The 26,005-nt window shown below is 37.1% G+C and overlaps 1 pseudogene; it reads right to left on the minus strand.

Annotated features, from left to right (window-relative positions):
* Window positions 1-4: 4 nt before the first annotated feature.
* LOC114098969 (serine/threonine-protein kinase PAK 2-like) lies at window positions 5-20,869 on the minus strand (annotated as a pseudogene).
* Window positions 20,870-26,005: the final 5,136 nt, after the last annotated feature.

Consider the following 26,005-nt stretch of genomic DNA (forward strand, 5'->3'; position numbering starts at 1 on the left):
TGAACTATGCTGTAAGGAGAAAAAATAAGCTGGTGTTAAACTGGTGGTACTTTGAGGGATCTTCCTTCATGTATGAAGGTTCTCCTTCAAGCATCTCAATAGCCATGATACCTAGAGACAAAATGTCAACTTCAGGGCCATAAGCTCTCTGTGTAACCATTTCTGGTGCCATCCAATAAGGTGTTCCAAACATGGTAGTGTGTTTGTTCTGCTCAGGGGTGATCTGAGCACAAAACTAAAGTTAGGTAAGAAACAAAAACAAAACATTTAGTGTTAATAGTTTCTAGGGAAGGTTTTTTAAAAGAGTTCACCTCAGATGCCATAATTACATTTTGACTGTTCAGGCTCTTTTATTTTCTTAAAAAAAGAATTTAACAATAAAGTAATCCAGACTGGGATTAAAATATTTAGAAGACATTACATACTGCCACTTTTTGCTTTTTCTTCTTACAACAGAGTACAAATTAGTAAAGGGCTTTCATTCTTAATAATACATTTTATTCTTCAAGTTTTAGTAAAACTAAAAGATGTTTTACCAGAAAGGGAGGAAAATCACCAAAGTTGGACACCAAATCTAAAGGCAGTGAATCAGGCAAAGGTTAAGACCCTGAAACTATTTTAGAATAAAATAAAGAGAAGCTAGAATCCCTAAGCATACAACTGAGCAGAGAGCTTAGAAAAAGAACACAGTTGAGTGCAATTGTACTGACAAGGTACTCACTAGCATTAATCTACCCCACCTGTCTCTATTGTAAATGAGGAACAGAAAACCTACTTTAGTACTTGATGGTAATTTTGTTGAAAGGTCAGGATGAAAACTTACAATCTTTTCTTCACTTCTATTGTTAAAGCCATTCAACTACTTATGTTACTATTGGTTTCAGGTCTGTAAGCTTTAGACTCTTTTGTATTTACAGAAGAATGAATAATAGCTATGAACTCCTGTTTGTTTTGCCTAACTAGGAGATTTTGTAAACTGTTCATTGAAGATATCTTTTCATATTAATCATTATCTTCTTCATTTTAAAAACTATAAATATTGTAGTGTATAAAAACACCTAATTTCCATTTCTTTACTCTTTGACATTTAAGATAATTTAGTCTTTCTTTACCATATTGCAGATAAAATTTAGTAATTCTATAGGAGTGAATACATAAAAGAGCAACTGTTAGGTAAAATAATATTTATAATGAAAATCAGTGTTTATAAAAGCCAGGTACTGTTCCAAGTACCTTGTAAAAACATCTAATCCTCATGATAAACATATGAGATGGGTAGTTTTTTAAAACTTGGTTCTGGGTAATTTACCTTGGTGCTTCAACACTGAGCCACATTCTCAGGCTTTTTCAATATTTTATTTAGAGACAGGGTCTTCCTAAGTTACTTTGGGCCTGGCTAAATTGCTTAGGCTGCCTCAGCCTCCCAAACAACTGGGATTACAGGCATGCCCCACTAAGCTGAGCCCCAGACATGCTTACTATTAAGATTATTCTCATTTACAAATGGGTATCCAAGGCATATATATTTGCAATTAATTTACCTAAGAGCATTCATCTAGTGTCAGAGTCACCACAAAACATTAACCAATATGTCTAGTTTAATTTTCATATGTCTCCACCAAAAATGTATGTGATTATCTATTTCCAATTGCCCAGTAAAATCATTTAAATATAGAATGTTATATTTTCATGACCTGATTGAGTAACCTTTACAGTATGTAGTTTAATAGCTCTGCCTGAGTTCTTCAGAGGGCAGGAAGGTATTCGAAGATTATGGGCACAGTGGAAAGAAGTTCAGGATGTTTTTTATGACCCTATTGTGTCTCATACAGAAGAACATTAGAAAAGTGGGATATTTTTCTTGTCAGCTCTGAGGTCAGGGTCATATAACCTTCTCCTTATGAGGCTATACTCTATAAAACTCAGAGAATTCTGAAGAGTACAATGAAAAAAAAAAAAACAGTGTTAACAGATGGCATAAACAAATTCAACTTGATCCCTTTAAGATAGCATCAACACTAGGACAGTCCTAGACACTGCTTCTTAGTCCTTTACATTTTTAACCTCCAAAAAGAATCCTGAGATGGGTACTATTATCTTCCTCAGTGAATAAATGAGAAAAGAGACACAAAAAGATTAAATCACCCAAAGTACTTAGTAAGTAATAGCAGGTTTGTTATTTAAACCCAATCTAGTTCCCAGTTTGTAGTCTTTGCCTCTAGAATAGATTCTTTCCTCTTCTATATATTAATTTTCAAAAATATAAACAGATGACAGTTTTTTAATATATAAAAGGTAGGAAAATATAGTAAAAAAATAATGAATGTTTTTTTTTCTTCACTTGTTACTCACTAAGTTTAACTTCTCCTTTCATTTCCAAAAGCACGTTGTCACTTTTTATGTCCCGGTGAATGACATGATTGGCACGTGAAAACTCTAATGCCTGTAAACACTGAACAAAAGAAAACAGGTATCAATGAAGCAGTCCCTGAAAGTCCCATTCACTAGTTCACACAGAGTCATTATAATAGTAGTTGTGGCTTGAGCACTGCCTGTAGTATTCAGCCAAAGACCCTGCAATACTTAACATTTATAAAAAAAAATCTCATATGCAATATTGTGAAAATATAATCCCTTAATTAGTAAGAAGATCTCCTCCCACACACTGATCTCATCTAGAGACATCATTAAATAATGTCTTATTAAATCCTTTATTTCCTATTATTATTATTACTATTATTATTTTTAGACAGCACCTTTCAATGTTGCCCAGGCTGGCTGCACTTGATCCACCTGCCTCAGCTTCTTGAGCTGCTAAGACTACAGACATCTGCCACATGTCCAGCTCATCTATCACTGATTCCTTTCTGCTTTTCTCCCTCCCTCTCTTCTTTCCTTGCTTGCTTGTTTTATTTTTTCTTTCTTTTTTTTTTTTTTTTTTGGTTCTTGCAGTGCTGGGCCTCAGACCCAGGGCACTGTGCATGCTAGACAAACCGTCTACCACTGAGTTACATTCCCAGTCTCTGCCATGGATTTTTAAAACTTTGACTTCAATGGTCTTTCTTATAAAATACTGGATAAATCCATATACTTCTAGGCCTTTTCAGGCTTAAATGCTTAATAGTACACAGCAGGTAAATAAGCATAAGTTATTTAGAGATTATTTCAATAGTAGAGAATAAACTTGTGGTTATTTGCAGTTTGAAACCTCAGGTACCTAGAAGTCTAATCAATGTGAGCCACCGAGAAAAGCAGGTAGAACTGAGGGTGGTCTGGTTGCATCCAGGGGTTTGTCAATGGAATGTATTATGTCTTCTTCGTTTCTTCTCTGGTAGATTTTATGTCAAGCTCTATCCACAATCTGACATCAACAATGAAAGAATATTGCTACTGGTAGAGTTCAGTGGTAGAGCATTTGTCTAGCATGAGCAAGGCCCTAAGTCTATTCCCCAGAACTGAAACAAACAAAGCCACCACAATTAAAAATAAATATAGTTATTATGTCCATCTACAACTAAAAATATTTAAAAGAAAAAAGTAAAAATAAATTCCTCCCTTCCTTAAAAACAAGAATGAGATTTTAAAAAATTCTTTGCCCCATGGTTTTTTAATATAAACTGAAAGGATAAGTCATACACTTGGGAAAAGTTGTAGTATTTTTATTCCTATTCCCATCAGAATAGAACAACAAAGTCTGCACATTATTTGTAACTACTAAAATTATTATTCAAAATATTCTACTATTATACAAAGAAAAAATTGATATATACGGTATGATCATATTATATTTAGAGGCATTTAATCAGATTGTTGAGAAGAATAGATAGAAAAGTATTGTACAAATAAGTAGAAATTAACTTGTCACAATTTAAAAATTTTGGCACAGAAAAGAAGACCCAAGTGAATGCAGTTAGGATAACTCCTGAAACTGATTTTATATCAACTATGAAAAAAATAAATTAAGACTAAATAGATAAATTCTTGTTAAGTTTTGATTAGTTTTTATATGACCAAAACTACTTTGTTAAGGGACATAATATTCAGAACTATGAAAAGTTATTATTTCCTTCCTTCTTAGGTGGAACACAAAATATAGAATTAAATTTTCAAGAATTTTACTTGAATAAAAATAATTCACTATGTAGTATACAAGTTTATAATTCACTGTGTATTATACAATAGTTCCTCATAAACTTTTATAATTTTGTCATTTATGACAATGATCCCTGTGACATCAGGAGAGCATAGTATCAGTTTCAATGATAATAAGCAAACTAATAACCTAAGTCTCCTCTATAGAAAAAGTTACAGATGGACAGGTGGAACACTTGTTTTTGATTCAGACTTAGGTAATTTGGAAAATTCTACTAGCCATACGAAACAGAACATCTGGAAACCCATTTAAAATATAAAGAAATGATCAATTTCTTCACCTTCAATGAATCTAGAAGCATACTTACTGATATTAAAGTTAGACATGTGTCTTGCTTTTTCTGTGATAATTTTAGTTCCCAATTTTCAGGAGGCATGGGAGGGTGCAAGAGGAAAGATACTGGGGTTTTAGGATGAAGAAACTTTACTTCTGAGCTACATCTCCAGCAGGTTTTATTTTTAATTTTAAGATAGAGTCTCATTAAGTTGCTTAGGGCCTTGCTAAGTTGCTAAGGCTGACCTTGAACTTTAAATCCTCCTGTCTCAGCCTCCTGAGTCACTGGGATTATAGACATGCACCACCACACCTGGCTGAGTGGAATATTTTTAAAGTACCCCAATCTATTCTCAGAAGTGCCCTATCTGGATGATAAACTATTATGATGACTATGAGGAGATTTGCTGGTGAATTTCATTCTTCAAAGTCTTAACCAGCAATGTGTGTAAACCCAGCTACACCAGAGGCAAAAATAGGAGGATCATATGTTCCAGGCCATCCTAGGCATCTTTTAAGACTGTCTCAAAATAAATAATAATAATAATAAAAAAGGGCTGAGGATGTAACCTGGTGGTACAGCAAACTAGATTGAATCCCCAATACTACAAAAAAATAAAAAAGTGCCATAACTCATTCCAAAGGTATCCTATATATGAAGGACTGGCATTCTCATCTGAGATGAAATAATATGGGATAACTTGCAGAAAATGTGTACAATTCCCCTTGTAGGAAAACCTTCCTTTTAGGCATCTCTTGCTAACCCCACATCATCCTACTTTATGCCGATGAAAGCAAACTCACCTTTCTGCACACAGCAGCAATCTATGCCTCATTCATGCAAGTTGCTGTAACAACATCAGTCAGTTGTCCATCAGCAAGGCACTCTGTTACTAAACAAGTCATCTTCTACCAGGTAACTAAAAATAGAACATACAAAACTGACATTCTATTTTTTTGAACATTTGACACTCTATGTTCAAGAGTGCAAATGTTAAGCACCATAATAATAAAATGACAGAGATGATAGTTTTGAGAATAAACAAGAAAACTGGAAAGTTAATATGTAACAGCACAAAAAATGTCTGAGGGTCATTATGATATTCATTGTGATTTTTACTTCATATATTGCCCATAATAGTAGTCTAGGCGTATATTTTGAAGTTTTCCAACCAAAGTAACCCTATAATGCAGAGATTATTGGTCTTGTTTTACAAATATAGAGACAGTGGCTGGAGAGATTAAGTAACTAATTAATCTAAGATCACATAATAAGTGACAGAATCAGCTTCTAAAGTCAAGTTCTAATGATTCCAAGACCTATGGCTTATTTTAACCAGCATTCCATGCTGACTTGAAATATTATTTTAGAAAGCAAATAAATGTACCTGAAAATTTATTTCCATGAATGCAGATCCAATAATAGGTCTAAAAATCTCAAAATATATTACCAATTCCTCACTCTAAACAAATTTATATATGGAAGAAAATCACCTGTAACCCTATAACACAACCACTAGTATCATTTTTTTCATTCATGTGTGTAACCATTTTTGTAGAGTATTGAATTTTATACTTAATTTTTCATTCTATCATTTTTTTGTAAACATCAATTTGTAAACTTCATGAGTTGCAACGTGGATTGAACTCAGGGACACTCAGATACTGAACCACATTCCTAGCCCTATTTTGTATTTTATTTAGTGACGGGGTCTCACTGAGTTGCTTAGGCCCTTGCTAAATTACGGAGGCTGACTTTGAACTCATGATCCTCCTGCCTAAGCCTCTCTAGTCACTTGGGTTACAGGCTTACACCATCATACCTGGCCTACAGGAGTGTCTTATAAACATGTACAATTTAATTTGCCTACAAAGAACAGCATTTGATATAAAAACTGATCTAAACATTTAAGAATTGTGTGCTAGTCACATCTGTCGGTTACGTCATGAATTCCAGGTGACCATTCCTCATGTTTCTACTTCTGACCATTTGGATGAATATACACACGATAAGCAATGTCCTTCATTTAGCTGCCTTCTCTCACTAGTGAAGTAATATCACTAGCAAAAGGACTTTCTAACTTGGCATATGCTATTTTCACCTCTCCTCTTTCTCTTTTAAGTTTTCTGCTCAGTATTGACACTTCAAAGTGTCTAGCCTCCATCGAACCACCAGAATACAAATTTCTATGTTTTTATCCCAATGATTAAAAGAATCTCAAACATATTTACCTGTCTAAGAAGTGAATTATGTTGGGATTCTTTAATTCTTTCATCACCAAAAGCTCATTAAGGATCAGTTCCTTCTGTGGGTGTTTCTGTAAATTAATCTGTTTAATAGCAACCTATAATGGAAACGGAATTGAAAAACAAATCAATGATTTTCCTCATTCTCTCAGAAAGTAACAAACACCAACCAGTTAAGAATTTATAGTACCACATGATATTTATTACATAGTGAAATTATGAGATTATAACTGACAAAGTAATATTTTTACTTGCACACTGACTATACACAGTGTTTTATACTACCCAGACCCTAAATATTTTCTAATTTTTCTTGAAGTTGATTAACCAACCTAAACTCAGTCCAGTGCCAGGAATTCATCCTCTTTTCACTCCAACCTGGAAAAATATTTTTTAAATACTTGCATATTCATGACATGATTCCTTATTTGTTCCCCCTAATGTGAGAATGGTTATAGAATTACACAGCTTAATTCTTACAACATATCCAACTTAAAAAATACATTCCTATTGATTATGCTTAGCTTTATCTAGTTTTTCTCCTAAACAAAAAGCTAATATTCACATCTAGAAGTATGAAAAAAGTTGCTACCTTTTGACCCAGAGCCACATCAATCGCAATAAAAACTGTGCCAGAACACCTAGGGGAAAAAGACACAGTCAGAATTATGATGTCTAAATCACAACCATTTATAATATCCAAAGACTTTGCCCTTCTCACAATTGAAAAAGGATCAAAGAACATTTAAGGTTTAGCATCTTAAAAGAACAACAGAAAGGAAGGAAGGAAGGAAGGAAGGGAGGGAGGGAGGGAAAGGGGTAGGCAATCCTTGTAGCCAGAACTTTTATTAGAAATATTTCAGACCTACAAAAATATAGGAGTAAAAGGTAAAGAATGAATGCAATACACTCATGAATACAGTTCCCTGATAAAGAAACAAGAAACTGCAAATAACCTTGAAGATTCTTGGTATGTCCTATCCTATGGCATTCCCCCTCCACTCAAGGGCAACCTGTATTTGGTGTTTATCCTGTATTTGATGTGCAGCATTTCCATGCACTTTTCTATACTTTAAACCATGAAGTTTCTGTTTATGTATTTCTCTGCAATTTGCTTTTTAAAATTGATCTGGCTGGGTGTGGTGGCACATGCCTATACAAGGGTGAAGCACCTTGAGTTCATTACACAATACCTAAAGAAAATAAATAAATAAATGAACAAATAAACAAATAAATTCATCTGGATTTCTGATATCTATCCATATACATAGGTATTATTATTATTCATTATTAATATTCAACACATAACATCTATTATCCTGTTAAAAATATTCAGGTGATTTTCACTGTTTTTATTATTTTTAAAATTAGTGTTGAATTGAATTTTGTTTTTAAAAGGAAATTTATAAGCAAGTTTCCAAAAGTTCTCATTCTACATTCTACTAATTCATTCTAAATTCACAGAATGCTTTCTAGAGATTAATAACATTGCTCTCAAGCAATAGAGGAAAGAGCTTAGTATACTTTAAAAAAAATGTTGAACAAAATCAGAAAGGCAGACTCAAAGATCAATACTCTATGATAGTATTCAAGACCATTTTATTTATTTATTTATTTTTTAGTAGTGGGGATTGAACCCAGGGTGCCTTACCACTGAGCTAACTCCCTAGTCCTATTTATCTCAGGATCTAACTAAATTGCTGATACTGGCTGAAAACTTGCAATTCTCCTAACTCAGCCTCCTGAGTTGCTGGGATAATAGGTGTGTACCACCATACAAGCTAAATGCATGGGTTTTTGCTTTGATTTGCTTTTGTTGTTTGCAATGCAAGGGATGGAACCCAGGACCTCATGTATCCTAGGCAAATGCTCTACACTGAACTACATACCAGCCCCAAATCAATGACTTATGGCCTATCACCCTGCAATAAAATTGTCTCTTAAATATATCATGAGCAATTTTTCCATCTCATAATCCTTTGCCATCTATGAGAAATAACATTCAAGAAGAAGCAATGATATAAAGTCATTGCTAACAAGTAGGAATTTTGAATTTTTAATAACTGCATTATGTATTTACACAAATCCAATAAGGTACCACTCATAGAATACAGTGAGTGCCCAATGTCAGGGGGAAAAAGAGAGCTCATTCTGAATACCCAGTAAGTAGTGAACAATATGACAATACAATCAGAAATACTTACCCTTGTCCAATTTTTTCATATTTTTTTAATATTTTGTCTTAGGGTCACCAATGCTCACGATAGTTCCTATTTTAAAGAACAATAACAACAAAACATTAAAAGCTCACTCAAGCATTTTAAAGAAATTAATTTTGGTATCATTAACCCTTCTTAATAAACTCTACTGATTTTAAAACAGTGGTTTTCAAACACATCAAGTTTCAACAATAATTTGTTTCAAACAAAACACTGAAGAAATGGCAATTCCAGCAGGATGTGGTGGCATGTGCCTGTAATTCCAGTTATTCAGAAGCTGAGGCAAAAGATTCACAAGCTGGAGACCAGTCTTGGAAACTCAGTGAGATCCTGTCTCAAACCAAAAAATAAAAAGGGCTGGGTATAGCTCAGTGGTAAAGCACTCCTGGGTTCAACCCCAAGAATAGAAATAAACAAAAACTTGGCAATTCATGGGAAATTCCTCACCCTATTTTTCTTCTCCGGTTCCTGTCTTAACACTAGTGATAAGTTATGAAACTCCAATCAGTAGTAATAAATAAATGATAGTCAAATGAATAACTCTAACTGGTCTTTCTGACTATTTCAGTATATCTCCTTTCAATATATTTAGTAAACCACCTCCTACTATAGCTATTACTCTAATAAGAATTAATCCTGTACCTATTTTAGGAATGTTCAACATCAAGGCCAAGAAATGCTAAAATTAGGAGGTTGGATATAAAAACATAATGTAAATTATTATGACCAGTAAGTCAAAACATAAGAAAATCACATTAAATTTTTACTTACTCAAGACCAAAGAAGACATGGACAATATCAAGGAAACTCCCATGAATAATCTTATGTAGGTTCTTAACCTCAAATTAGCTAAGGTGCCAGCCAAGAAGCTAAGGGCATAAAGATATGGGATGTGATAATTATGGTAACAAATGAATAGTCAAAATAATATTCAGGTTTATTTTTTATAGCAGCAGCCCTCCTAAGAGAAGGAATATTATATACAAATATATATAGGATACCACAGTCAAAGCAGTTTCATATTGGAAAGCACTGAGGAATCAAGAACAAATAAATATTGAGCATGTAAGTGCTTGTAGGAACCCATGTATAAAGTACTTTTCCTTGAGCCTTCTAGGTCACATTGTTCTTTATACTTACTGGAGCCTTGTAAACAGACCTTATTGTTACCCCTTCATGGAACTGTTTACATTATTTATAATGCTAGATTCAGGCCACTGACAGTAAATGAATTAAAAGAGACAAGGAAAACATGTTTTTCCTTGGAATATATCCTATTACTACAAATTTCTATTTTGAAAAGCTGTCAGTTTGGACAAATATATACAAACCTCTTTGATAAGTTTTTCAACTACACCCATGTACATATCCTTGAAATTTGGTTCATAGGAAAGAAGTATTGCTCCCAAAGAAACTGACTTCACTATGAATACATACTATGTTTCAAATGCCTTGACAAACAAAATAAATATTGCTTTGACTTCACTGTTTTGGGGTGGTACTGGGGGTTAAATATAGGGGCACTTTACCCCTGAGCTATATCCCCAGCCCATTTTATATTTTATTTTCAGGCAAGGTCTCACTAAGTTACCAAGACTGACCTTGAACTTGAAATCCTCTGCCTCAATTTTCTAAATTACTGGGCTTATAGCCATGTGCTACCATGCCCAGCTCACTACATGTTAATGGAAGTAATTACTCCTATAGGGAAACAATCTTTTTTTCTGACTTAAGGTAAAATAAAAGGCATATATTACAATCCAACTGGATATTTTCTTTCCTTTTTTGCAGTGCAGGAGATAGAACCAAGGGCCTTGCACACACTAGGTAAGTGCTCTACTACTGAGCCATATCTCCAGACTTGGGCCAATTGTTTTAAGAAATATTAATTCATGAATAATATGAAACTTAGGTAACATACTTAATTTCTCCATAATCTCTTCATCAGTCAAATTTGTCTTCTTTTTCTGTTTTTCTGAAGACTTGGCACCATTGTCAACATTTGAATCACCAAGAGGTGCAGGAATAGGGTCAGTTACAGACTGTGTGGAAATCTACAGAGATATAGTTCATTATTTTCAGATATTCTTACTGACACACTATTCAGTTCCTTAATTTTTAACCAAAACTAAGTTATCTCACTTATTGTTCTAAAGAACACACAGTACTTTCAGAAAACAAAAAACATGTATTAAAAAAAATGTGAGACTTTTTTTTTTTTTTTTTTTTTTTTGCCATAGCATGAATGTATTTAAAAGTGTAACTAGCAGCTGCATGCAGTGGTGTGTGCCTGTAATCCCAGCGGCTTGAGGGAGTGAGACAGGAGGATTCCAAGTTCAAAGTCAGCCTCAGTGGCTTTGAATGAGGCCCTAAGCAATTTAGGGAGGTCCTGTATCAAAATAAAAAAAGGCGGGGGGGCTAAGAATATGGCTCAGTGGTTAAGTGCCCATGGCTTCAATCCACAATACTAAAAAAAAAAAAAAAAAAAAAGTTTAACTGCCAAAATCGCAGGCCCATAAATAAAATCAATGTGTGCCCAGATCCAAAATAGTATAACAGGGTAGAGTGCTTGCCTAGCACGTGTGAGGTGCTAGGTTGATCCTCAACACCACAGAACAAATAAATAGGTAAAATAATTGTGCCCATCTACAACTAAAAACATTTTTAAATGTAAGAAAATTAAAAAAAATAGTATAACAACATAGTAAAACAGTGGCACACTTCAAAAATAATGTTTTTAATATAAAAAGATAAAATGCAAAAATGAGAAACCTTGATGTTGAGATAACTGTTACTAATTTTCACAAAACATTTTACACAAATATAATGCCTACCCTCCCTTTCACTTAAACAAGCCAATTGTAAGGAATGAAAAAAAACAGCCATCCATCATGAGATGAGGATCCCATGGCAGTCCTCAAAGCTCTGCCTGTGCAATGCACTGTGTGCCACCACATCATAGTCCCCTGCAAGTTTCTTTAGTAGTTCTCCCTTCCTGGCTCCATCTGAGGTCATTACTATCAAAATTCTCTTCAGCTGGTGAGAAATTTCATGCTCATCTGTCTTTTGAATGACATCAAGGCTTTCAGAGAAATGTAGAAATGAGAAATAAAATATGTAATCTGGACAAGAGGAAAGATCCAAGTTTTAGGTATAATAGTTATCCACATTATGAAACAGAAAAACCAGAGAAAGAGATCACTTTTCTGGAAAAGAGGGAGAAATACAGAAAGCAAAAACCTAGTAAGTTAAGTATTCTAACTTTTAAAGAGACCATTAGATTTGTATTTTTGAAAAGAGTAGTTTTTAATGAGTCCTCTTTAGGTAAAAATCTTAATTTCATCTTGAATTAATTTTCTCATACTAAAATATTTTAAATTTGAAGGCTATTTGAAATTACCACTGAAAGTCAAAAGCAAACAGCTGTTTTCAGAAACACACATGCACAGATAAGCACAAGGGTCATTAGTCAATCACTCACTGATTTTGTATGATCTGGTCCTGGGCCAATGACAGGAGGGGCGGCCTCTTTATCACTATCAACTTCCTCTGTTATTATGGCTGATGTTTCTGAGCCATTGGTATTCAGCTGCATTCATCACACGAGCAAAAGAAGAGAAGCCAGTAAAATTAAAAGGTTAAAATGTGAACAGCTCTCTGTTTATAAACATACTTTAAGAAGTTATTTTTTTAACAGCTAATTTTTAAATGATTAAACCTCACTGGATCCAATATAAAATTAAAAATAAAGGCGATTTTATAAAATATGGAAAAGTAAATACATGGAATAAAGGTATTTGATAAATATTCTTGATATTTATCAAATGTATTTGATAAATACTCTATAGAAATATATTAAATAGGTATTTACCTCTGATGGCTGAATTTATTTTAGAAAGCAAGATAAAAACAGATTTGTTTTCAGGAACCTAAATTAGAGCAAGAAGTATAAGAAATCAATTTTTAACTTACTGCTGGTGCTCCAGAAAGGAAGGCATCCTTCTCTGAATATGAAAAAAAAAAAGAATGATAATAATTCATGAAAGAAAGAAAAATATTATAAAAGAGGAGCAAATGAAATTTCTTAAACTGATTTCACTTTAAGTAGAAAAATCCTCTTTAGAAAAAAGACTGTAAGAGTAATAATAAATGATAGTTTAAGACTATTTTAAATGGGTGGGGTGGGCAATGGAGATTGTACTCAACCACTGAGCCACATCTCCAGCCCCATTTAGTATTTTATTTAGAGACAAGATCTCATGAGTGACTTAGCACCTCACTAAATCGCTGAGGCTGGCTTTGAAGTCAAGATCCCCCTGCCTGATGTGGCTCAGTGGTTGAGTGCCACTGAGTTCAATCTCAGTGCCCAGTTCAATCCACCCCACCGAAAACTTGGATCTTTCCTCTTTTTCAGATTACTTATTTTATTTCTCATTTCTACATTTCTCTGAAAGCCTTGATGTCATTCAAAAGAGGCTCAGCTATTAACACTATAATCATAATGAAACTTTAAAAATGCATTTTATAAAACCTGAATTGATCATTAAAATGGCTGAATTTTATGGTCTGCAGAATTTACCTCAATAAAGTTATTAAAATGTAAAGGAGGCCTGGTGTGGTGGTGGCACACCCCTGTAATCTCATTGGCTCAGCAAGTTGAGACAGGGGGATCTTGAGTTCAAAGCCAGCCTCAGCAATTTAGTGAGGTACTAAGCCACTCAGAGAGATCTTGTCTCTAAATAAAATACAAAATGGGGCTGGAGATGTGGCTCAGTGGTTTAGTGCCACTGAGTTCAATCTCCAATGCCCACCCCACCCCACCCCCCAAAATGTAATGGAAACTATACCCATAAATCTGTATTAAAATGAAACATTCATTGTTTAAGATACTCTCTCCAGTGAATTGCCTACCAAGGAACAAGGGGATATAAAGTCACCAAACATGGCATATGTAAAAAGCATTATTTTAAACATAAGTTTCTTTTTTCTAAAATGTAAATTACTTACTAGTTGACACCAAAAGTTTTAGGTAAAAGTCTAAGGATAAAACCTGAATTTATTTCCTAAGGATACCAGATTAAAGTAAAAAAGGTCAGGATCCACAGTCTAGCTATTGTGAATTGTGCTGCTATGAACATCCTTGTAGCAGTATCCCTATAGTACGCTCTTTTAAGGTCTTTAGGGAATAGTCCAAGAAGGGGGATAGCTGGGTCAAATGGTGGTTCTATTCCCAGCTTTCCAAGGAATCTCCATACTGCTTTCCAAATTGGCCGCACCAATTGATGCCCTTCAATAGATGAATGGATAAAAAAAATGGGGGCATTTGTACACAATGGAGTATTACTCTGCACTAAAAAATGACAAAATCATGGAATTTGCAGGGAAATGGATGGCACTAGAGCAGATTATGCTAAGTGAAGCTAGCTAATCCCTAAAAAACAAATGCCAAATGCCATCTTTGATATAAGGAGAGCAACTAAGAATAGAATAGGGGGGAAGAGCATGAGAAGAAGATCACCATTAAAAAGAGACGAGAGGGGGGAGGGAAAGAGAGATAGAAGGGAAATTGCATGGTAAAGGAAGGAGACCCTCATTGTTATACAAAATTACATATAAGAGGAAGTGAGGGGAAAGGGGAAAAAAACAAGAGAGAGAAATGAAGTACAGTAGATGGGGTAGAGAGAGAAGATGGGAGGGGAGGGGAGGGGAGGGGAGGGGGGATAGTGGAGGATAGGAAGGGCAGCAGAATACAACAGACACTAGTATGGCAGTATGTAAAAAAGTGGATGTGTAACCGATGTGAATCTGCAATATGTATACGGGGTAAAAATGGGAGTTCATAATCTGCTTGAATCAAATGTAGGAAATATGATATGTCAAGAGCTTTGTAATGTTTTGAACAACAATAATTAAAAATAAATAAATAAATAAAATAAAAATCATGTGGTTAAAAAAAAAGAAAATGAAACAATTCCAGGAGGTGGGGGACATCAGGACCTGGAAGGCAGGAGTGACAGGCTCCAGACTCTGTACATGCTCATTGTCCCATTGAACTTCACGTATGAAATATAAATTCAAAAGTAGAATTATTAGAATTTCAAGATGGCAACTACAGAGCATCCAACCTCAAGTGAGGTGACCCTTCTAAGCATGGGTCTCACCATTACACTCTCCATAGGTTCACCAATCCAGCCCATTTGGGGAGTGAGAGTTTTGTGCAGGCAATTAAAAGAGGCCTCCCTGAGAAGAAAGCATATGGGTCACAGATGATGGGAAAGAGGTAATCATGCCAAGGTCTGGGAGGAAAGCTTCTAGCAGGAGGAATATCAGATATGTAGTAGATGAGATGGTAGGGGCTTGGGCAAATTGGAAGTGCAGAAAGGTCAGCATGGCTAGAGTCTAGTCAGTGAAGGGAGGGACTGGGGAGTGGAAGGATGTGAGGCTAGGTGGAGCCAGTTAAAAATGTGCGTGGTTATATCCAATGTAGGTATTCTGAACAGTACCGTAATGCATGCCTCTTATAAGTGCAAACTTGGTCTAGGAGACTGAAAACTCTTTATGTATTTGACTGGTTTTATTTTGTTTGCCCTTTGAAATATTTATTGAAAACCATTGTAATATAGTATTCTCAAACTATGCTTTTGTTATTACTTTGGGAAGAAAAATGAACAAAAGATTTCATATCTCCTTCCCATCTTTCTGCTTCTGAATAAATTAGTTTTGCTTACATTGAAAAAAAAAAAAGGTCAGGATCAGTATTACTTGGCAAAGAAGTCTACTTCTTCTCTGAACACAACCTTTGTTTCTGTGATGATGGAAACATATAAAATACAATTAATTCAAGACACATATGATTTTCACTTAATTATATTTTTAAAAATATTTGTTAAGTTGTAGATGGATACAAGAAGTGTATTTTACTTTACTTTTATGTGGTTTTGAGAATCAAACTCACATATGCCAAGTAAGTGCTCTATCACTGAGCTACAACCCCATCCCTTAATTATATTATTTTTAGAAACTAGATATATGACTTTAGAGAAACACATTAAATAAAAGAAACATTGGGAGATGTAATTGGCAAAATCTACACTGAGATAAACAGGACAAAGGATCTTGCATCTTTAAAGTACAATGCAAGGAAGAGAAAGCAGTACTTTAAAGATGCAAGATCCTTTGTCCTGTTTTTTCACTTAATTATATTTTTTTTAAAAAATCAAAACATCCAATTCCATTTCTAACAAACTATGAGATCAATCTAATTCTTAGACTCGGAATGATGTTTAAGATCAACCGGTTTACAAAAAGCAGAATCTATATCCGAGAAAGTAGGGACCAAAAACTGTAGCTTAGCCTTTTATTTTTCCAGAAATAATCTTTTTCTTTTGCGTTCCTTCACAATTTTCCATGTGACTCAGTCTTTTACCACTATCTGATGTCTTACCAGGAGAAGTAAAAACTTAGATTGTTCTGCTTTATTGTGTTGGAGTCATAGAACTTTAAGACATCCAGCAGAGCTTGAGGATTCTCCTTTTGCTCTAGTTTGGTGATACTGGAGATCTGTACCAATCGAGCCCGTTGTCCTGGCATACCCTAAAATAAATAGAAATTAATAAATGTGTTATGATTTGAATTGCTCTATTAAAATCAATTTTCAGAGATAAATACCAAAATACATGAAACAAACCAATATATGTAATTTTAGATTTGACTATATTTTAACCAGTCTACTTTTCTGTATCTATTTTGCAAATGAGCAGGAAAGATCAAAACAGAGTACTGAGAATGGAGCGCTAGGTTTTTGCAGGGGAGAGGGACAAAGTGTAAAACCTGTATGTCTTCCTGTTATTCACCCATTAGAGTGGCTCCTAATTTAAAAGGCTTAAACCAAGAGCAAAAGTCAGGGTACAGTACACAGGAAAAAGGATGCTTGCTTATGTCTGGGTCTGATCTAGGCTTTAGACAAATACAGAACACAGGAAGGTAGTCCCATTCCAACTTCATCATTTCAAGAAATAAAAATGTAGGTAAGGCTTCTAAACTAGGAACCCAACTTATACAGTGTTTTCTGTTTCCTAGCTTTTTTGAGGGGTGAGAAACCAAGGATTGAACTCAGGGGCACTCAACCACTAAGACATATCCCCAGCCCTTTTTATTTTTTAAGATAGGATCTCACTAAATTGCCTAGGGTCTAGCTCAGTTGCTGAGTCTGGCTTTGAACATGGTATCCTCCTATTTGAGCCTCCCAAACTGTGGGATTATAGTCATGCTCCATTGTGCCAAGCAACACATTACAGTTTTTTCCCCTAAATCCATTCAAAATGGTCTAGTAGTCCATTACATAGTCATGCCATATTTTAACCAATTTACCACTAATGACATTTAAGTTGATTTTTTTTGCTACTTTTTGCTATCTAAATAATGAGACAAAACCTTAATCTATGCTGTTCTACACACTTGTTAAAAATTGCATTTTGGAGTCAAAAGGTATACAGGTTCAACTAACAAATTCATTTGTGACTTGGGATATATACATAAAGATTTTATTTTAATTTGTTTGGTTTTTATTTTTGTTGTTGTTGTTGTTTGGGATTGAACCCAGGGCCGCAAGCATACTAAGCACATGCTAAGCACTGCCATAAGTTATACCTCCAGTCCCAAGATTTTAATGTTATGGAGACAAATTAGTTTGTTTCATCCCCCATCCTCTACAACAGAGATTGAATCCAGAGGTCCAGAGGTGCTTTACCACCTAGCTTCATCCCTGTCCCCTGATTCTTTTGCAAATTTGGAGGCAGGAGCCATGTTAAGATCCCAATGCCTGCCTCAAAACTGTGATCATCCTACCTCAACCTCCAAAGTCATTGGGATTACAGGTGTGAGCCACAGTGCCTGGCTTCACCAATTGTTACTACTATTATTATTATTTTATTGTTTTTTGAGACATAATGTCTCACCATTTTATCCAGGCTTGTCTCAAACTCATAAACTCAAGAGATCCTTGTGCATCAGTGTGCAGAATAGCTGAAACTACAGGAATGTGTCACCAAATCAAGCTTTTATGTTCCAATTTTTATTTTTATTATTATCATTTTTTGCAGTAGTGGGGATTGAAGGCAGGAATATTATAAAACTGAGCTACATTCTCAGCTCTTTTTATTTTGAGATACTGTTTTGCTGAACTGCCTAGGTTGGTCTCAAACTTATGATCCTTCTGTCTCTGCTTCCTGAGCTGCTGGGATGATAGGCATATGTCACTATGCTCAGTCATCTTAAATTGCTGTTTTTTATTCTGGATGTCCTATGATATGTAAAGTGTCTTATCAATATGAGATTATATAGCCAAGTGTGGTGGCATGTACCTGTACTTCCACCTGCTCACAAGGCAGAAGCAGGAGAAACATTTGAGCCAAAAAATATGGGACCAGTCTGAGCATCACAGGAATCCCCACCAAAGGCTCAAGAAAAGGGGGGATGGGAAGTGCTGTACTCCGATAACCAATAGAGAGAAAATTTCCCAAATTTATACATAGGGATGTTTGTGGGGCTCAATGGTTTGAGCTCTTGCCTAGCATGCTCAAAGCTACAAGTTTTTATCCTTATTCATATTAGTAGTCAAAAATCAGAAATATAAACAACTGTCCAAATCCATTATACAATGGTATATATATGGAATATGTATTTGTATATGTGTACGTATATATTTACAGTACTGAGTGGTTGACCCAAGGACATTCTACCACTGAGCTATAGCCCCAGCCCTTTTTTATTTTGAGACTGAGTCTTGCTAAATTGTCGAGGTTAGTTTAAAACTTGTGCTCCTCCTGCCTCAGTTTCCTGAGGTGCTGGAATTAACCAAACCTAGTTTAAAATCTACTTTCTAGCTAGTACAGTAGCACACACCTGCCTTACAGCACTCAGGACATTTATATATGAGGACTGCATGAGCATAAGAGCTCAAGACTAGCCTGGTCAACATAGTGGATCTCCATCTCAAACAAACAAAAATCCTACAAAACTGATTGTCAATTTATCTTTTCTTTTTCACTGCAGAGGATTGAATCCAAGGGTGTTTTCCCATTGACTTACATCCCCAGGACTTTTAAGGTTGTTTTTAGTTTTCATTTGGAGAAACAAAACAATTCTCTTTTAAGTTAATGATCCTTAACTTGTGATCCTTCTGCCTCAGCCTCCTGAGTAGCTGGGCTTGTAGATGTGCACCCCTGCACCCAATTCTATTGTCAGTTTTCAAGTATGCCATACATTAATTCCAGCTACCATACTGACCATCATCTCTCTAAAACTTACTTATGTTTAACTGAAATTTTGTAATTTATGACTAATATACTAGCCTATTAGAACTAATAATAAATAAGTTCCTTTCTATTTTATGGAATAGTTTCAGGTGCACTTGGTATTATTCAGGCTGTTGGGTGTTCTCTCCTCTCCTCTTCAGCCCTTGCCCGGAAGGCAAAAAGGTCAGTCACTGTAATTATTACTGTTGCTACATTTTTAGGATCAGAGAAATGCTAAATGTCTGCTCCAAGGTCAAAGAGTCAGGCAGTATTGATTCAGGACCTTAGGTCTCCAGGAAGCTATGATCTTCCCTTCCGGGAGGGATTTGTTCCATCCCCTCAGACATTTCCCCCACTCCCAGGAAACATGCTTCTCTGAATCTAGGGCAGACAGGCAGAGTAGCCCTAGGAAGAAGAAAAAACATGAGTATATAACAGTCATAGGGTCTTGGCATTCTCAACAGGAGAGTGAATGAGGTCTCAGGCACAAGAGGCCCCCACGTGAGGCTCAGGAGATGAACTTCTGGTGCACATCCTTGCATTGCTGGGTGTTAAGCATGAATGAGAGGCCAAGCCTCTCCTAGGGCTTCCCACTACAGCACTGGACTGATGGGAAGCTAAACACAGTGTCAGTACATAAGGGCTCTCCATAATGTCCACCTCAAAGTTCAGAGTCATGTCCCTGGGTGCCTGGACGCAGAACAAAGAAACGGCTAGAACACAAGTCAATACCAGGGCCCATGGGGGTGGGGCACTATATATTACCCACCCCACTGCATTCCTAATGCTTCACTCCAATGTTTCACATGGTATATCAAGTAAATATTTCCATTAAAAAATTAGAATCTTCTTTAAAGCATCAACTATTACACTAGTCTCAGTCCTCAGTAATAGCTTAGAAAAATGGGGTCTAGAAAGGTAAAGGACTGGCCCAAAGCCAATCAGAAAGTGCTTCCATTTTTTCTCTTTGTCTATCCAGGGACACGTTCCTATGCTCTGAAGCCCTGTGATCTTGACCGTGTACCAGGTCCACAATCCCACTCCTTATGCTCCAAGTGCATCAGCTTCAGGGACAGTCCAATCTGAATGGCTTCTTCTAATACATGCACAGCCCAAAGGCACCCCCTATTTCAATGCACACCCACTACTCCTTACCTTCTGTAAAAGTGCAGCCTCAACACCCCTTGGGGGACTCTGAGTTGGAGACCTGAGCACAGGGATCTCTATGGAATGTTGTGCTGGGGAGGAAACCTCTGTTGGCTCCAATTCAGTCCTCAGCTCTATCTGGAGACTCACAGTTTCTGGCATGTACCTGTGGAACAAGAGGCCAAATGCAAGGGGTCACTACTCACCTTGGCCTAGTCTCCCTGACCACCCTCACACCTCAGCTTGGAAAGCACAGAGCCCAGGGCTCTCATCCAGGAGCCTCATCTAGGCTGCGGTTCCCCTCTACTCCATCTTTGGGGGTAAGAACCTATAAAGGCAATGAAGAGTAAAACTCCCAGAAGCTCCCAGAGTTCCCTGTAGAAACCCCAAAGGAAAGGAACATGAGTGTCACGGCCTGGGAGCTAGGGTAAAGGACCACGGGAAAATGACCCAGCTTCATCCACCATACCAAACCCAGGGTCCACCATTTGAGCCCCTGGTTTAGTAACTTACTTGGGTCCCAGTGGCATACACATCGTGATGTAACAGTTTGTGGCACAGCCCTTGTCAAAGGGGTTGTCATGCTGGAGGGAGATGGGGATGGAAAGAGGAGCTCAGAATCAGCAGAAGTGGGCAAGGCCATCTCCCAGTGACCCTCCCTAATGTGGTCAGTTAATCCAGGACTCAACCTAGGCCTGTGACAAGACTTCAAGAGCAGGGCAGCCCAAAAGTGACCAAAGGCCTCCTGCCTTCCCAGGCTCGTAGGAAGAGTGACCTCCCTTGACCCACTTGTGAGCAGCTCTCTTCAGATCAGGGCTGACTCTGCACCCACATCTCCTGCCTTCTCAGGACTCCCTCATCACCTTTTACCTCCCTTTGCCACATCCTTGCTCTATGTCCATTGGCCACACATGTCCTCCCACCATGTCCTTCCAGATACCTTTCAAGACATTTCTAGTGATGCTCTGTTCAGCTGATGCAAAGATGGTTTCTCCACCCCATTTCTACTTTACTTTCTCAACTCTTGATTTTTTCTAAAAATGTACCTTCATTGAATTTCACTATTTGAAAAGGCAGTATTAGGAGGAGTGCCCAATCATATTTTCCTAGTCACAAATTAGATGGTCCAGGAAAACCTGGGCTGAAGGCCTTCAATACTCAAAGCAGTAAAGGGCAAGCTCAACGTCAAGTCCTCCCATGGACTTTCACTGGATTCTTGTTCTATTTTCTCTTTCCCTTGACTTTATCCATCAGCCTCACCCCCTCCTGCTCCAAGACCAGGTTGAGTCTCACCCCTACCTCAAGAGCTTTAGATAGCAAATATTCTGGAACAATGGGAAATGGCCCAGCAGCACCTCTGTCCACCCCCAACTTCCCATTGCCCACAGATGAAGACATTGGTTTTCAACACTATTCTGCTCAACAAGGAAAGAGGATTCCACATCAGAACACCTCTGGAATGCATCCAAGCAGCAACACGAACCATCATGCTTTATGAAGTTCTGCCTCCTTTAAGGTGGTCACAACACTAAGGAAATTAATATCCTGCCAGGCCCAGTGGCGCATCCCTGTAATCCCAGTTACTTGGGAGGCTGAAGCAGGAGGATCACAAGTTCAAGGTCAGCCTCAACAACTTAGCAAGGCCCACAGTAACTTAGTGAGACCCTATCTCAAACAAGATATATTAAGAATTGTGGATGTAACTTCAGTTGTAAAGCACTCCTGAGTTCAAACTGTACTACCAGAAAAAATAAATTAATTAATGGATGGCATTAGAGCAGATTATGCTAAGTGAAGTTAGCCAATCCCCCCCCAAAAAAACAAATACCGAATGTCTTCTCTGATATAAGGGGGGTGACTCAAAATGGGAAAATGGGGTAGGGAGGAAGAACATGGGAAGAAGATAGAAGATTACCTCTAGATAGGGAAGAGGGGTGGAAGGGAAAGAGAGGGAGAAGGGGAATTGCATGGATGGTGGAATAAGACCCTCATTGTTATACAAAATACATGTATGAAGATGTGAATTTGGTGTCAACATAATCTTGTATACAGTGATATGATAAATTGTGGTTTAAAGGTGTATTACGAATTGTAAGGCAATAATAATAATAATAATAATAATAATAATAATAATAATAATAAAGCTCATGTAATAAAATTTAAAAGAAGAGAAAAAAGACAGATAGCAGATGAGAGGGTGAGAGACTATAAGAATCAATTAAGACAAGCCTTGTAGCTATTGTAATTAAACAACTACTCCCCACCACCAGTCTATTCACTTTTTGAGGGGAGTGAACATACTTTATTCATATCTGTATTCCCAGGGAATGTTATAGTACCCACCATGTAGGAAAGAATAAATCCTTTGCATTAAAGTAATATTTCTTGCTGGAAAAAAAGGCAGAGTATTAAAAAAACAGAATTTTTAAATTTAGAGAAAAAAGTTTAATTAAATATGGATAAAATAAAAAAATGGATTGCACAAAATGTATAGAAAAATGTTGAAAGGAATGATAATACATTTTTAAGAACTGAGCACTAAATTTCAATTACTGCCCCCACCCCCACTACAGGGAATACTATCAGACATGAAGAGAATCAAAAAATTCTGAGGCAGGCAGAGCAGCCTCTCATGCTGGTTCCACTCCTGGGCTCCTGTTCACATTCTGTGTCTCAAAAGACCTCACAATCAACAGGACCAAAATCAAGTGGTATCTTCTTGTTGTTTATCTTCTGCCCAACTTTGTGCTCCCTCTGCTTCTTCCCCTGAAGTTGGGGGCTCAGGGCATCAGGATTCTCTCTTCCTTTATCTCTTTTCTTCCATCTCAAATGTTGATTCTTTTGTTTGTTGATTCACTCATTTATTTAAATATTTTCTTTGTATGCTGGGGATTGAAGAGTCCAGGGCCTTGTGCATCCTAAGTACATGTTCTACACTCAGATGCACTCCAGCCAGAAATATTTCAGGGCATCAAAAATGCCTCAGTCAAACCAGACATCTTAGTATATGCCTGCAATCCCAGTGACTCAGGACACTGAGGCAGGAGGATCACAAGTTTGAGACCAGCCTCAGCAATTTAGCAAGACCCCTTTTCAAAATAAAAAATGGAAGCGACTGAGGATGTAGCTCAGTGGTAAAGTGCCCCTGGGTGCAATACCCAATAGCAAAAAAATAAACTCCAGTTATTACAGCAGGTGTTGAAAACACACTAAACAGCATGGCCAGCCTACTCTCAGGGTGCTAACGGCAGCTTCAACATGAGGCCATGGGCAACTTGGGGAGTGGCCAAGGTAGTGCAGCAAGAGGGTATCCTGGGACCCATGTAGGCAACCCAGCTCACAGCTCTAGGAGGAGCTCTAGTCAGGGAATGGAGTAGGGAGGGACTGGAAGTTGGAGCATGGAATTATTGCCTATTTCAGGTGCTACTAATAATGGAAAGGAGCCCTGTCTGGTGAATCCCAGAGTGCAGGCCACATTTAGGTCCCTTGAGACTGGACAATCTGCACATGGAGGGCCTCATTCTGAGCAGAGCAGAGGAGGAAGGGCAATGGCCTAAGGCCTGACCTGGAACTAGAAGAACCACAGGATGGGGGAAGGGAAAATGCTGCCAGGCAAACTCAATGATGAACTGAAGCTGGAGAGAAAAGGAGGAGGGCAGGCCACAGGGCTGAGGAGTAAGGGCTAAGCAGAGGAGTCACAGTGGGGAGGGGACCAGATATGGCTGTGGTGAAAGGGTGACAAAGGATGGGAAGTGCTGAGCCCACAGGCTCCTCTGTCTTCTCAGCTGTCCCTGGGTCTGCAGCTTTCCCCATCCCCCATTGGTACTGCCCACCAGTCTTCCTGAAGGAGCCTTTAGAGGAGTTGTTGTCATACTAAAGGAGTCCCCCCGAGGCCGTCATGACCACCCTTCTCATTCCTATTCCACACTCAAAAGTTAAAGCAATAAAGACCCATAGATTGGAAAGAAAGTAATGAAACTGCTCCTCACAGATGACATGATGTTCCATGTAGAATGAGAAACAACAACAACAAATGCTGGGGAAGAAACTCAGTGGTCGGGTACCCCGAGTCAATCCCCAGTACTGGAAAAACAACACCACTAAGAACTCCTGCTCTTTGGAGATGCTATGAAGAAAATGAAATGATAAGTCATGAGAAAAGATTTGCAAGATGTGGATCTCAATCCAGTATAAAGAACTCCTGAAACTCAATAAGAAAACGACCCATTGTTTTCTAAATGGGAAAATGATTGGAGAAAATACTTTACCAAGACATACAGATGGCTGATAAGACATGAAAATATGCTCAATATCATTGGGAAAACACAGATTGGTGCCCTAATGAGATATGACTACTCATTTATTGCAAGGGTTACAATTTGAAAACAAAATATAGCAACAAATGACAGTGTCAAGCATTGATGAAGATGCAGAGGAACTGGAATTCTCATACATTGCTGGTATAAAGAAGAAACTGCACACTTTTTTCATATAAAGTTCCACCTTTTACTTTATGACTCACCAATTGAACCCCTAAAACTTTACCCAACAGAAATGAAAATTTGTGTTCACCTGCCTGTACACCAATGTTTGTAGCAGCTTTATTTATAACTGCCCCTAAACTAGCTGGGCCCAGTGGTCCATGCCTGTAGACCCAGAAGCTTGGGAAGCTGAGGCAGGAGGATTAAAGCCAGCCTCTGTAGCTTAGCAAGGCCCTAAGAAACTTAGTGAGAGACCCTGTTTCAAAAATTTAACAAATTTTTCAGGGCTGAGAATGTTGCTCAGTGATTAAGCGCCCCTGGTTTCAATTCTTGGTGCAAAAACAAACAAACAGAACTACAAAAATTGTGGTATATATGTGTATTAAGAATTGTAATGCCTCTCCCCACAAAGAGCACTTGTATAAAGGCAAAACAAAACAACAACAACAAACTACTTCCAAAAACTAGATACACTGTAAAAGCCCTTCAATGGTGAATATATAATAATATGTAGGGCATCCATTCACTACTACACAGAAATAAAAGAAAATAGACTACTGATATGACCAACAAAATAGATGAATTTCAAATGTGTTGTGCTAAATGAATGAAGCCAGATTAAAAAGCACACAACTCCATTTATACATGATTCTGGAAAGCAAAAACCCACAAGGATGTAGGGAGAGAAATTGACAAGAGATGAAATGGTTTTCTGGATAATGAAACTGGTTTAACCTTCATCATGGTGAGGTGTACTCAGTGGTATGCATTTGTCAAATTCCCAAACTATAGTCTAAAAAGGAAATCTGTTTGCAAATTATTCCTCAACAAATGACATCTTTACAAAATTTTACCATGACTTCCAGGTTTGTACTTCATCAAAACTACATTCCAAGATTGATTTTCTGGGCTTTTCTAATTTTAACCCTATTTTATTTATTGCCCATGCCACCTTGTGCTTGAATTAGATCCGTTTCTTCATTATTCTATTAACATCTTACTTCCCTGTTTCCATGCATTTTTTGCATAAGTGTGCCTCTCATAGGCAATGCCATCCAGCCTTCTGCCAATCCAAAATCACACCTAGGTCACACAGAGTGTGAGCACATTCCCAGCACATGCCTCGCCAAACTCCCAATTTCTTCCTGTATGCTACAACACTCAGGACCAACCCCATCTCTTCGAGTGTTC

Source organism: Marmota flaviventris, chromosome 8 (assembly GCF_047511675.1).
Source record: "Marmota flaviventris isolate mMarFla1 chromosome 8, mMarFla1.hap1, whole genome shotgun sequence".
Taxonomy (NCBI): domain Eukaryota; kingdom Metazoa; phylum Chordata; class Mammalia; order Rodentia; family Sciuridae; genus Marmota; species Marmota flaviventris.